Consider the following 14,874-nt stretch of genomic DNA (forward strand, 5'->3'; position numbering starts at 1 on the left):
TACAATTAATCATATATTTCTTCAAATTATTACTATATATATATATATATATATATATATATATATATATATATATATATATATACTTTTATTTATATTTATATATATAGATATATTTATTTACAAATAATTGTTCGTGAATGGTCAGGAATAGCCAAAGGTCAAATTGAATTCATGAAATCAGTTCAAAAATTTTGAGACTTAACATTACAAACTTTGCTTATCATGTCGAAACCATATGAGATGTAAGTTTAAATTTGGTCAAAAATTTCCGGGTCGTCACATATGGACCTTCGAGCAATTAATGTAACGCAACGGTGTACTGATCTTTTCTCCGTACACCATCATTGATTCGCCTTCGGCAAAAGGAATTCGAATAACCTTCTGGCCGCAACAGCCTCGGTTGTGTCGTCAGATAACCAGTCCATTCCCACCACAAGGTCAAATAAAAGAAATATGGTAGTCCAAGTAAAATAATTTACCTCCAATCATCACCCAAGTAGATTTCTATTGCAATGGCTCACCAATTGTCGAAAAAAGTATTGTTCGGTCCGGAAAGTTATTATGATCTTAACGGTATGGGATTTAGCTTATAATTTGCAAAGGATTAGGAGAAAACGTCGATTAAAGTTTGGGGTGAGTTTCGGGTGAGAGACGTTTACGATGGGAGTGTACGATCAACTTCCTTAAAACTGGACCTCCTTAAACTAAAATGACATCAATCATGATGCGTTTTATTCCCAATTGATAATTCTATAGGGTTCACGTTGTCTAAGGCAGATATTTGATTCCATATGTTGTGACAGAATTCTCTAGCGATAAAGTTTCTATTAACACCGGTGTCAGTAGGTTATAAACATTATGATTGTTGAGTAAGAACAAACTCGTGATGAACTTCATTGAAGTTGATGTTAAAAGCATGGTGAGTTATCAGACTTTTCCCACATCGGTGAGGGAGAAGAACGGAATACCCATTATGAGGGAGGGTATGAATACCTCTTCCGGTAGACCCGTATTGGAAAGCAAAATCGTGTAGCCACGGGTGATTGAATGATAGGTAAGTTGGACGTCAAGTAGACAGTATCTACTTGATAGTGCTCCAAATGAACATATATTTAGTAGCAATATCCTTCCAATATGTAAAGCTTTTAGTTGCAATTGTTCTATTTTTATGTAATATTCGTTTAAATAAATAAGTGCGAAGACAAAAGGCAAAAACGACGATTTGAAGACGCAAACGTCCAAAAAGCTCAAATGTACAAGATACAATTCAAGTGGTTCAAATTATTGATGAGAAACGTCTAAAAATTATAAGAGTACAAGCCGCGAAACGCAAAGTACAAGATATCTACGCGTACGAAAGGACGTTCGAAAATCCAGAACTGGGACATAAATCGGGCGTAAATGCGCGACGCAACGGACCTAAAATTACAAGTCAACTATGCATAAGAATAAAATATAATATATAAATAATTATATAAATTATATATTATATATATATATATATATATATATATATATATATATATATATATATATATATATATATATATATATATATATATATATATATATATATATATATATATATATATATATATAATAAATATGTCGACAAAGCTAGGATCCAAAATTTGGTGAGCTGGAATCTGAAGCTCCGCACTCGCAGAGCTGTAAAGGGTAAAAACTCCGCACTCGCGGAGCTGTCTGTTTCAGAAATGGCCTATAAAAGCCATCGAATTCAGCCGAGAGAACACACCAATTCAATCGATCTCTCTCTTTTATATATATAATTATACATATTTATAATATATATAATATAGTTTAGTTTTATATTCGATTAGTTTAGTTAATGTAACGGTTAATTACGGGTTTTGAAGTCGAAGTTCTGTCCGTGTAACACTAAGAGATAAATAATCAATGTAAGCTATGTTCTCCTTTTTAAATTAATGTCTCGTACTTAAGTTATTATTATGCTTATTTAAGCCGAAGTAATCATGATGTTGGACTAAATATTAAAGACGGGGTTACTGGGCTTTGGACCATAATTGGGGTTTGGACAAAAGAACGACACTTGTGAAAATGGGACTATGGGTTATCAATGGACTTTATATTTGATTAATATAGAGATTTACAATTTGACGTAGTTATATATAACCAAATATACTCGATCGGATACGATGAGCGGGATATTTATAAATACGAATTATTGTTCATTTGACCGGACACGGGGATGAATTAATAGTCACTGGACTCATTAAAACAGGGGTAAATTACATTCAAGGGTAATTGGTGTAATTGTTAACAAAGTATTAAAACCTTGGATTACACACAGTCGATAACCTGGTGTATTCATTAAACAAAGTATTAAAACCTTGTTACAGTTTGAATCCCCAATTAGTTGGAATATTTGACTTCGGGTATAAGGTTAATTTGGCGAAGACCCTCGCACTTTATAATTATGACCGATGGACTATTATGGATAAAACCAGATGGACTTATCGAATAATTCAGGATAAAGGACAATTAACCCAGGGTAATAAATTAAAACGTCAAACATCATGATTACGGAAGTTTAATTAAGCATAATTCCTTTATTTTATTTCTTATCGCATTTTAATTTTTGCTACTTTAATTATCGTCATTTATATTTTGCATTAGGTTTTAATTGTGACTTAAAATATAAAATCGACAAACCGGTCATTAAACGGTAAACCCCCTTTTATATATTATTACTATATATAATATATTTTGTACAAATATAATTGTTTAAAAATATAGTGTAAAATAAGTCATCTTCCTGTGGAACGAACCGGACTTACTAAAAACTATACTACTCTACGATTAGGTACACTGCCTATAGTGTTGTAGCAAGTTTAGGTATATCCCTTCTGTAAATAAATAATTAAAACTTGTGTAATTTGTAACGTATTTCGTATTAAAAATATATAGTATTTCGTATCCCACCTCGCACACATCAAGTTTTTGGCGCCGCTGCCGGGGACTCGGCGAAACGCTATATTTTTAATATATATTTGTATAAATATATTTTTAGAAAAACAATATAAAATTTAAAAAAAAAAAAGTAAAAAAGTAAAAAAAAAAAAAAAAAAAAACTGAACCTGCGTAATTTGAATCTGCATCCTCCGCACTCGCGGAGTTTTTGGGTAGCAGACATCCGCACTCGCGGAGCCTACTCTGGCAGCAAACCTAGTACGCATTAATTACAGATTAGGGTTAATAATTTTATTATTATTAATATTTAACCTAATTAGGGTTTTAGTTAATTAATATATTTAGTTTAGTTTTAATTTTATTTGTAATATTAAGTGTTTTCATTATTATTAATTATATAAATTAATACTTTTATAAAATCATAATATAAAAATAATATTTTTTTTTTTAAAAATTTATTTTTATAACTTTAAGTTTTATTTCTATATTTCATATCTTTTTAATCGTTAATTCGTCATTTATATATTTATCGTTCGTAATTAGTTTTAAGATTATTATTTTGTCGTAGTTATTTTATATTTCTAGATTTTTAGGCTTTGCCGTAAAATCCCTTAAGTACTTTTTCTTTAGATTAAGATTTAGGTGCTTTAGAATTTTGCGACGCTGTTTATAAATTTTAGTACCTCTTAAGTTTCGACGTGCTACTTTATTATTATTTTTCGACTTTTATTTTTCGACGCTTATTTTTTCTACTTCTTGTTTTTCGACGCGATTTTTCTTTTTCATTTCGATGCTCTAGTTTTTAGGACCTAGAATTTTCTTTATTTTCTTTAAATTTCGACGAAAAATTATTTTAAGTGGTTAAATTGATAGACATCCAAAATTTTCTGTTTTGTAGTAATATTTGGATTTGTTAGTGGCGAGTTGTGGGCTTCCGATTTAAAGGGTCCTGGCTACCTACTGCATCTATTGGCTATTCGAAACGTGGGCAAAAGCAGAAAAGTCTATTAATTTGATAACTTATATAATTTTTAGTTTATAACTAATAGGATAATTAGTAAATGCACCATATTGTAGCTAAAATTTGGTAATAAGTGTAGTATGGAAAATCTCGAAAATATTTTGGAAACTCTTTATGACATACGAAATCAATACTCTCAAACAGGTGTTGATAAAAGTTCGTTCGGTCAATCTTGGATCACGAATGACGAAACAATAACTGGTTGTGAAATCTGTGGAGATTATCATTCAACATGGGAATGTTATTATTATGTTCCTATGGAAAATTACGCACCCATGGAACCTGAATGGAATGATTATGAAGAATACAATTCAAATTGGGATTATTCTTAAGAATATATCCAAACTCAACAACCAGAGGATGAGGAAAATTATGTGTCTGAAAATTCTTTAGATTATATGAAAATCAAACTCGAAGAACTTGATGCTCAAAATGAACAAATGAGAGAGTTTGTAAATAGGCAAGCTGAAAGTTTATCAGATTACACACCTGTTGATCTGAGAAGTATTGTGCAAGAAAATCTCATATCATTGAATTTTGTTGAATTCGAGAGCTCCGAAATCACCAATTATCCCGATGATACTTTTTATTCAGTTTTACCAATTTCACAACATATCGACACATTAGCCTCTACCGACGAAATCATCGATCCATCAATGGATGAAGAAGAAGTAAGGGTGACAAATTGGTACACTTGGGAAAATGATAACATTGAAAATTTTACCCTCGAGACCAAAATGATGGGACCGATAAGTACCGTTAATGAAGAAGAATCTACTTCGATCCCGAAATTCACCATTCCACAACCTTCCAACCCAATATTCTCAATAGACGAGTCATCTACCGAAGATGAACTACGAGCTGTAATAGATAATGACACCTCGAATTTCACCCAATTGGGTAATAGAGGTGAAACCTTTGATCTCGAGAATGAACGGAAGGAAATGTTAGGAATTGTCCACCCTATAATATGTATGTCAGTGTATATCGATCCATTTGACCAAGAACCAGAAAAGAGACATATCCATTTACTAAAAGCTACACTTAGAAAAGAATTAAGTAGTGACGATCGGGTGGGTCTAAACTTTAAACCCATTGATATATTATACACCACCCGATATGTAAATAACTGGCTCACTATTTTAATTCTTGAAACTTATTTTACAGACTTCACATGTCGTCAGCTAAGTGTGAGGAAGTCTAACCCCACTTAACGTTAAATTAGGGGTTCGGGTTAGTGCATAACTCGTTAATAAAAATGCACGATTAGGGTAAAAGACGCATTTTCAAATATTAGTAAACAGTTCAGAAAAGCAGCCGTTTTTGAAGAAAAACATGTGTGATAAAACAAAAAGGAATAAACGATGAGGTGCACCATCTATCATTCGACGAGCTTTGAAATTACAAACTGGGTATTCTTAATCACTTTTCTACACTAATCACTCTCATGAATTTATAATTATAGTCTGATTTCATGCAAATGAGGGCATTGCATGATCTCAAGTGTGGGGAAGGGTTATAAATTCTCTCGAGTTTATACTTGGTTTATTTTCTAAATTTTATGAAAATTTGAAAATTTTTCAACTAAATGAATTCAAAATTATGTTTATACATATTTATGAACGATAAAACTAGGTGTTAATGCCGAAATTATCGTTACCTCGAAAAGGACATAAATTGAGAAACAACTAAAACGCTTGAATTTATTTATTAAGATATAAAAAGACGCATGAAAAAAGCCAAGTGTGGGGAGAATGTACCAAGTTATTCAATTAAAAACTATCTATCACATGTTTCTGTAAAGTTTATTGCAGGTGCTTTTGTTTTGGACTAAATTAACTGTTTTACCCAGTTTATTGTAATATATTTGAAAGAGAGATGGATCTACACGATGAATCAATTCCATCATTAAAAGGAAGTAAAGTCTTCCTAAAAAGACACGCGCTTCTTGATTTAGGTCAAGAAGTTGTCGTCCAGACCAGCTGTAGGTTGACGAAAAATCTAGAAAAGTCATCACTAAAATCAGCAGGAAATCCACGGATCTCAGCATCAAACAGGGTCGCCAAGTGGTCAGACTTATCCTAACCATGAGAGGATTTGTCTCATAAAATGGGGAGGGCGCCGTGCAAATTAGCTTGATAAGACTAATGAATCAGACCCCAGAAAGGATAATCCCCTAAAAGATTACAAATCAGCTTTTAAGCCTGATATTACTCAATCCTTGAGATTGACTTTAAAGATTGAGAATTACAAACTCATGGAATTCGATGATATCTAAACTCGATCTTGAACGAGAAAATATTTTGATCAAATTAAAACCGATTTGTTTTCTGAAAACCTATTTTCAATGCGTTCATTATCATTGAACGTAAAATTCTAAGAATTCACCGAAATTCATTAGGTTACCTGAACCAAATCAGGTGTCAACCGTAAGAACGGTGGTTGCATAGCATGGTCGGAGACAGGACCTTGTGCCAGACCGAAAAATCATAGGGTGATCTTTACTATTGCTCCTACAAAGGATAGTAACTGCATCCAACACGTTTTAGACCATGAACAAATGCATGTCATTAGACATTACCTTAACAGTTTCTTGTTCATCGCTTTCCTTTACAACCGGACGGTAGTTTCCCGAAAGGTAATATACGGAACAAGTAAACTGGATGTGTGCTTTCCGATACAGGGATAGCAGTGGATTACACGAACCTAAAAGTTTTTAGCCAAAATATTGATCCACAAATATATTTTGCAACACCGATGGTGGGTCAAATCAGAAAACTTATCTAGGGTAAAAGCTAGAATGAATTTTCATAAAGATTAAATATTTTCATAAAGATCCAATTTTCTTAAAGGATCTAAATTTTCATAGTCATGTGGGACTGTAAACCACATCGTTACTATCATTGTTTATACCGCCGTATCAAAATCACTGATGTATAAAGTGTGAGAATAAAAAAAAGTGATTCGAGTGAAGTGTGATTTAATTTCAAGTTCTGTATTGCTTGAGGACAAGCAACGTTCAAGTGTGGGGATATTTGATAGTGCTCCAAATGAACATATATTTAGTAGCAATATCCTTCCAATATGTAAAGCTTTTAGTTGCAATTGTTCTATTTTTATGTAATATTCGTTTAAATAAATAAGTGCAAAGACAAAAGGCGAAAACGACGATTTGAAGACGCAAACGTCCAAAAAGCTCAAATGTACAAGATACAATTCAAGTGGTTCAAATTATTGATGAGAAACGTCTAAAAATTACAAGAGTACAAGCCGCGAAACGCAAAGTACAAGATATCTACGCGTACGAAAGGACGTTCGAAAATCCGGAACCGTGACATAAACCGGGCGTAAATGCGCTACGCAACGGACCTAAAATTACAAGTCAACTATGCACAAGAATAAAATATAATATATAAATAATTATATAAATTATTTATATATTATATATATATATAATAAATATGTCGACAAAGCTAGGATCCAAAATTTGGTGAGCTGAAATCTGAAGCTCCGCACTCGCAGAGCTGTAAAGGGTAAAAACTCCGCACTCGCGGAGCTGTCTGTTTCAGAAATGGCCTATAAAAGCCATCGAATTCAGCCGAGAGAACACACCAATTCAATCGATCTCTCTCTTTTATATATATAATTATACATATTTATAATATATATAATATAGTTTAGTTTTATATTAGATTAGTTTAGTTAATGTAACGGTTAATTACGGGTTTTGAAGTCGAAGTTCTGTCCGTGTAACACTACGCGATAAATAATCAATGTAAGCTATGTTCTCCTTTTTAAATTAATGTCTTGTACTTAAGTTATTATTATGCTTATTTAAACCTAAGTAATCATGATGTTGGACTAAATATTAAAGACGGGGTTATTGGGCTTTGGACCATAATTGGGGTTTGGACAAAAGAACGACACTTGCGGAAATGGGACTATGGGTTATTAATGGACTTTATATTTGATTAATATAGAGATTTACAATTTAACGTAGTTATATATAACCACATACGCTCGATCGGATACGATGAGCGGGATATTTATAAATACGAATTATTGTTCATTTGACCGGACACGGGGATGAATTAATAGTCACTGGACTCATTAAAATAGGGGTGAATTACATTCAAGGGTAATTGGTGTAATTGTTAACAAAGTATTAAAACCTTGGTTTACACGCAGTCGATAACCTGGTGTATTCATTAAACAAAGTATTAAAACCTTGTTACAATTCGAATCCCCAATTAGTTGGAATATTTGACTTCGGGTATAAGGTTAATTTGGCGAAGACCCTCGCACTTTATACTTATGACCGATGGACTATTATGGACAAAACTAGATGGACTTATCGAATAATTCAGGACAAAGGACAATTAACCCAGGGTAATAAATTAAAACGTCAAACATCATGATTACAGAAGTTTAATTAAGCATAATTCCTTTATTTTATTTCTTATCGCATTTTAATTTTTGCTACTTTAATTATCGTCATTTATATTTTGCATTAGGTTTTAATTGTGACTTAAAATATAAAATCGACAAACCGGTAATTAAATGGTAAACCCCCTTTTATATATTATTACTATATATAATATATTTTGTACAAATATATGTGATGACCCGGAAATTTCCAACCAAATTTAAACTTGATCTTTATATTATTTCGACACAATAAGCAAATTCAGAAATGTGGAGTCTCGAAAACTTTGAAACTATGTTCATGGGTTCAATTACCATTCGACCATCCCCGACGATTCGCGAACAGTTGTGTAATTAAAAATGTAAATATATAAATATAAATATATGTGTATAAATAATAATGTGAATACAAACTAATCAGTAGACTTAAATATGTAAAGTGATATATAATATAATAAAGTTATTATTAAAAAGATTTAGATATAAACATATATAATAACTATATATAATTATTATTATTATTATATATATGTTGTATATATATATATATATATATATATATATATATATATATATATATATATATATATATATATAAATATTATGTGTTGAAATTTATAATATGAAAGAATATAGTAAATAGACATATAATAATTATATATATAAAACATTATTAAGGTATTCATATTTGCATATATAATATATGACGTACCAACAATAAGTTTAAAATATGAAATTTGATAAGTATAAGTAATATTAATATTACCACATAAACATGTAACTTATTATATTTTTAGTATTATTACTACAAATTTAACATCATTAAAACTATTAAAATTATCATTTAAATTATCAAAAATTATTATTATCATATACTAATATAATTATTAGTATTATTATAAAAATAATATAACTTATTAATATTATTAGTAATAATATCATTATGAACAATGTTATAACTATTAGTGTTATTATTCTTAAAATTGTTATCATTAGGATAATTATTATTAATAGATTTATTATTATATTAAGTAGTATTAATATAATTATATTAGTTAAATATCAAAAATAAGAGTTATATATATATATATATATATATATATATATATATATATATATATATATATATATATATATATATATATATGCAAATAAAAAATCAATATGTATAAATACAATATAATTACATTTAATTACATATATACATATAAAAAATACAGAATTTTAAATAAACAGATATATATGAATACAATTGTATAAATAAAATTAATTGGATAGATATATATTCAGACTTGAGCGTGTCTTTTTCTTTATCTGTTTCTTTTTATTTTTTTCTGATATATGAGCCACTCGTGAATTGCTGTCATCCAAAATCCCACTAGCAAACACAAAATCAATAATTTTCTTGTCTGTTGAAATCAACCTATCGATTACTATCACCTATATCGTTATCATATTCTGCTAATTATTATTATTCACTGCAAATCAATTTTAAAAACCCAAAACAAGCAAAAAAGCTAGTCACGCTGTTCTTGAGCATTTTCTACCAAAACCCGATTTTTAACTCAAATTAAAAATCTATTAATGCAATAAAGTTAGAAATCTTTCATGTTAACTATCTGTAAAGTGTCAAAGTCGAATTCCTACTATCGATTCCTAATTTTCGAAGTCAAAGTTTATTTATAAAAGTCAACTAAAATGTTCTTCGTGAAATTCAAGCTTGTTTTAATGATTCTGTTTCATTTGACGATTTGGGAAGCTTTTATGAATGGATTGAAACATATTTTGTGTTATAACCTTTAGCTAAAACGATCTTAATCTTTGAATCAAATTTTTTTTTTTGTTTAAACAGCGATGCAGCTGCTGCTGTTATTTCTTCATATTTTTTTATTTTGGTTTTAGGATCACACTTATAGTTTTATTATTGTTTACAAGTCTTAACTTAAGTCAAAAATTCATTAATTGGTTTTGAAATTCTCTGATCAATCGACTTCGTGAGAAAGAAGAAGGAGGAGTAGGAACAGAAAAACAGTCGGGATAAATAAATAACCGGGGGGTTTTGATTCAGGAAAACAGAACTGGATCATTGGTTTAAGAGAGTGTCGGGTTAACGAGAGGTTGGGTGTTCGAGTCTCGGCAGTGACATGTTTTTTAAAGCTTCTCTTCAAAGGTTGTAAAACTTTTATTATTATCATTATTATTAATTTTATTGTTATTATTATTATGTTAAACATTATTATTGTTATCATTAATATTAATATTAGGAACAATATTATCACTACTAAAATTAATAATAATATCATTATTATTATTATTAGTATTATATTATTAGTATTATTATAAGAATTATTATTTGGTAGCATAAGAGTATGGACTAAAAACTATGGTTGATATTATGATCATGGGTATGTTAGGTTTAATATAAAATAAAAATAAATATAATTTATGTTAATTTATATTAAGATAAAAATGATTTCATTTACGATCATGAATATAGTTAATGTAAATACAATCGAGAAGTATAATTAAAGGTACGTTATAAGTAAGAGGCTTATAAATATACTTATGTCACGATTAATTAAAATTATCAAGATTATTGTTATTATTATTAGTATTGTTATTATTTTTATTATTTTTATTACTATTATTACTATCATAAGTATTAGTAGAATTATTATTATTAGTATACATTATTATTAAAATTATCATTTTATTAAAGTATTATTTTTATTAAAGTTATCATTTATTCATTAATATTAAAAGTATCATTTTTAACTCTATTATCATTATTATTATTTTATCATTTCTAATACTATTTTAGTATTAACATAATTTTAACAAACAAAAGATATATATACATATATATATATATATATACAAAAAATGTATTAAATACATATAACATAACAAAATTTATGTTTTTATTTATTATAAATATATAAAATAAATATATGAAACATATAGGTTATCAATATAAAAATGATATAATTATATAGATATTAACCATTTTGAATATAAACACAAATTAAATATATAATATATAAATTAAGATATAATAAATTGTTCGATTACGATTATACGTTTTAATATATACATATAAATGATATAGGTTCGTGAATCCGAGGCCAACCCTGCATTATTCAATATAGTCATATGTATTTTTACTACAAAATACATTAGGTGAGTTTCATTACTCCCTTTTTAAATGCTTTTTGCAATATATATTTTTGGGACTGAGAATACATGCGCTGCTTTTGTAAATGTTTTACGAAATAGACACAAGTACTTAAAACTACATTCTATGGTTGGATTATTAAACCGAATATCGCCCTTCAAGTCTGGTAACCTAAGAATTTAGGGAAATGGCCCCTGGTTGACGCGAATCCTAAAGATAGATCTATGGACCTTGACAAGTCCCATTCGGGGTACGAATGCTTTAGTACTTCGAGATTATTATACAGACGAGAGGTTCTGTTTTGGGGATATTCTATGCATTAAGTTAACGTCAGTTACCAGGTGTTCAATCCATATGAATGATTTTTATCTCTATGCTGTTTGCGAAATGCCTGATATGAGATGTATATTTATAGAAAAATGAAATCTTGTGGTCTATTAAAATGATGGAAATGATTATTTATGTTAAACTAATGAACTCACCAACCTTTTGATTGACACTTTAAAGCATGTTTATTCTCAGGTATGAAAGAAGTCTTCCGCTGTGCAAATGCTCATTTTAAAGATATTACTTGGAGTCATTCATGACATATTTCAAAAGAAGTTGCATTCGAGTCGTTGAGTTCATCAAGATTATTATTAAGTCAATTATAGTTAGATATATTATAAAATGGTATGCATGCCGTCAACTTTTGATGAAATGAAAGATTGTCTTTTCAAAAACGAATGCAATGTTTGTAAAATGTAACATATAGAGGTCAAGTACCTCGCGATGTAATCAACTGTTGTGAATCGTTTATAATCGATATGGACTTCGTCCGGATGGATTAGGACGGGTCTCTGCAGTTGGTATCAGGGCAGTGGTCTTAGTGAACCAGGTCTTGTATTAGTGTGTCTAACTGATAGTTGTTTAGATGCATTAGTGAGTCTGGACTTCGACCGTGTCTGCATGTCCAAAGTTTTGCTTATCATTTCGTGTCGAAAATTACCTGCTTATCATTCTTAGGGAATCACTTGCTTATTATTCTTAATCTAGACATATCTTACTGCCTGGAATTCATGAATAGTGTATAGACAAAATTCATATCTTAGCATACCTGCTACTTCATATCTTAGCGTATCTGTTACTGTAACTTTGCCTGACATATTCCGTAGATTCCTCCGTAACTTATGGGATTTTAGTATTATATATGCATATGTAAATTATGTATTGCAGGGCACTAATCTACATCCTATAATCTATTTCTTATCGAAAATCCTTCATTTGATTATACGAGATAAATCCCTCAACCAGTTCGAGTCCCTCCGATTTCGATAGCTATTCCGATAGTTATTCCGACAGCTATTCCGATATGGATTTCCACACGAGCTCCAGCCGCAGTATAACCGGAATGGATCTACTAATTAGTCATCTTCAGTTCTGGATGAATTGAGGATGAGTACATAGTCGACTTAACCAATGGAAACGAAAAGAAGGCGATACTTTCCACCAACCAAATTTCCTTCTTGGCAATGAACCTGAAGCACTCACCAGCGAACCAATTCGAAACACCATTTTCACCCTCATTTTCCAAATATCTCGCCACGATTATACTCTATCTAAGATTCTAAATCTTATTCATCCGTTCGTTATGACCGACAATCATTCCGAAATAATGGGAGAAGTCAACAAGTTTCACGCTCGAGTAATCAATTTGGAGAATATGGTGCAAAACTTACCAGCATCAGCAACAACATCAACACCAGAACCACCAACAACCCAAGTTTCAACATCACATGACTCAACATCGCAATCTATACCTCGAGCATAATTGTCATTCTACATCTTGTCCTACATCGATTATCTTCGTTCGTTCTACATCCTTGATCTTCGTTCGACATGATGATTATGTAATCTCTAATGTTTTAGAGATTATGTATTCTTGTTCTAACGATAAAGCAAATGAGATTAATATCATATTAACTCATTAAATTCATGATTACATCTGAAGAAAATATATATGCAATTATGTTTTCATAAAGATTGTGATTAAAAATTCTTTTGTACAAACTGTTAATGATGAAAATATTTTAACGGGTAGGTAATACCCAAGGAATATTTAGATTTAACATTAATAAGTTACACTGTACATTCTTCGAATCTGATTAAATGGTTATTTACTATCCTACTTACATCCACATATATACGAATCCGATTCACCACAGAATAACCATATTTATTCAATTTCATATTTGGATTTTAGTCTATCAGAATCCAACAAGTGGCATAATGAAGAAAACATTTGACAAAATAAAATTTGTTAGAAACAAACAAATTAACTATGAGAAATTTTGTTAAGAATCCACGCTAACTGTTCCTAGCTAATTGTTCCTAGCTAACTGTTAATTCCTTATTACATTTATTTATCGCAATTTATTTATCGCATTTTATTTATCGCAATTTAATTATCGCAATTTTATTTATCGTCATTTAATTTCTGTTATTTACTTTACGCACTTTATTTATCATCATTTAATTTCTGTTATTTATTTTACGCACTTTAAATATCGGGACACGTATACAAGGTTTTGACATATCATACCGACGCATCTATATATATTATTTGGAATAACCATAGACACTCTATATGCAGTAATGCGGGAGTTAGCTATACAGGGTTGAGGTTGATTCTACAATAATATATATAGTTTGAGTTGTGATCGAGTCTAAGACGTATACGGGTCACGATACGTATTAATTAATTCGGATATTATATATTAAACTATATATGAATCATTGGATTGTTAACCGTGGACTATCGACTGTGGACTAATAACATTGGACAATTAAAATGAATTAAAATATTGGTTATAACATATGAAACTAAACAATTCTTCAAGTTGCCACTTGATTTCATCTTAAACCTCATTTGTATCTTGACGATTCCAATCTGCGTTCAAACCTTTCATGATTCTTAAAAACACCTCAATCGAGAGGATGAACCAACTGCATCTCATCTACGGAAGAAAGATTTATGCATATAGTTATGCATCTGAAAAACTCTCGAAAACTGAATAAACGTTTAACACGTAGTTGTGCTAATTCCTTAGTGTTATTATTACCCAAAATAACTTGATAATCTCTTTTCAAAATAGCAAATTTTGTCACAGCTCCAGCAATATAACTTCGACTTTTAGTTCAAAACAACCTTATTATAACCTTGATATATATGCGTGCTCTTTTATTGTTACCGGGGAACCTTTCATATTCTATCATATTATCAGTAGACGTACCAGCAATCTCGTTGCTTATTGGTTTA

The sequence above is a fragment of the Rutidosis leptorrhynchoides genome, chromosome 1 (genome assembly GCF_046630445.1).
Source record: "Rutidosis leptorrhynchoides isolate AG116_Rl617_1_P2 chromosome 1, CSIRO_AGI_Rlap_v1, whole genome shotgun sequence".
Taxonomy (NCBI): Eukaryota; Viridiplantae; Streptophyta; class Magnoliopsida; order Asterales; family Asteraceae; genus Rutidosis; species Rutidosis leptorrhynchoides.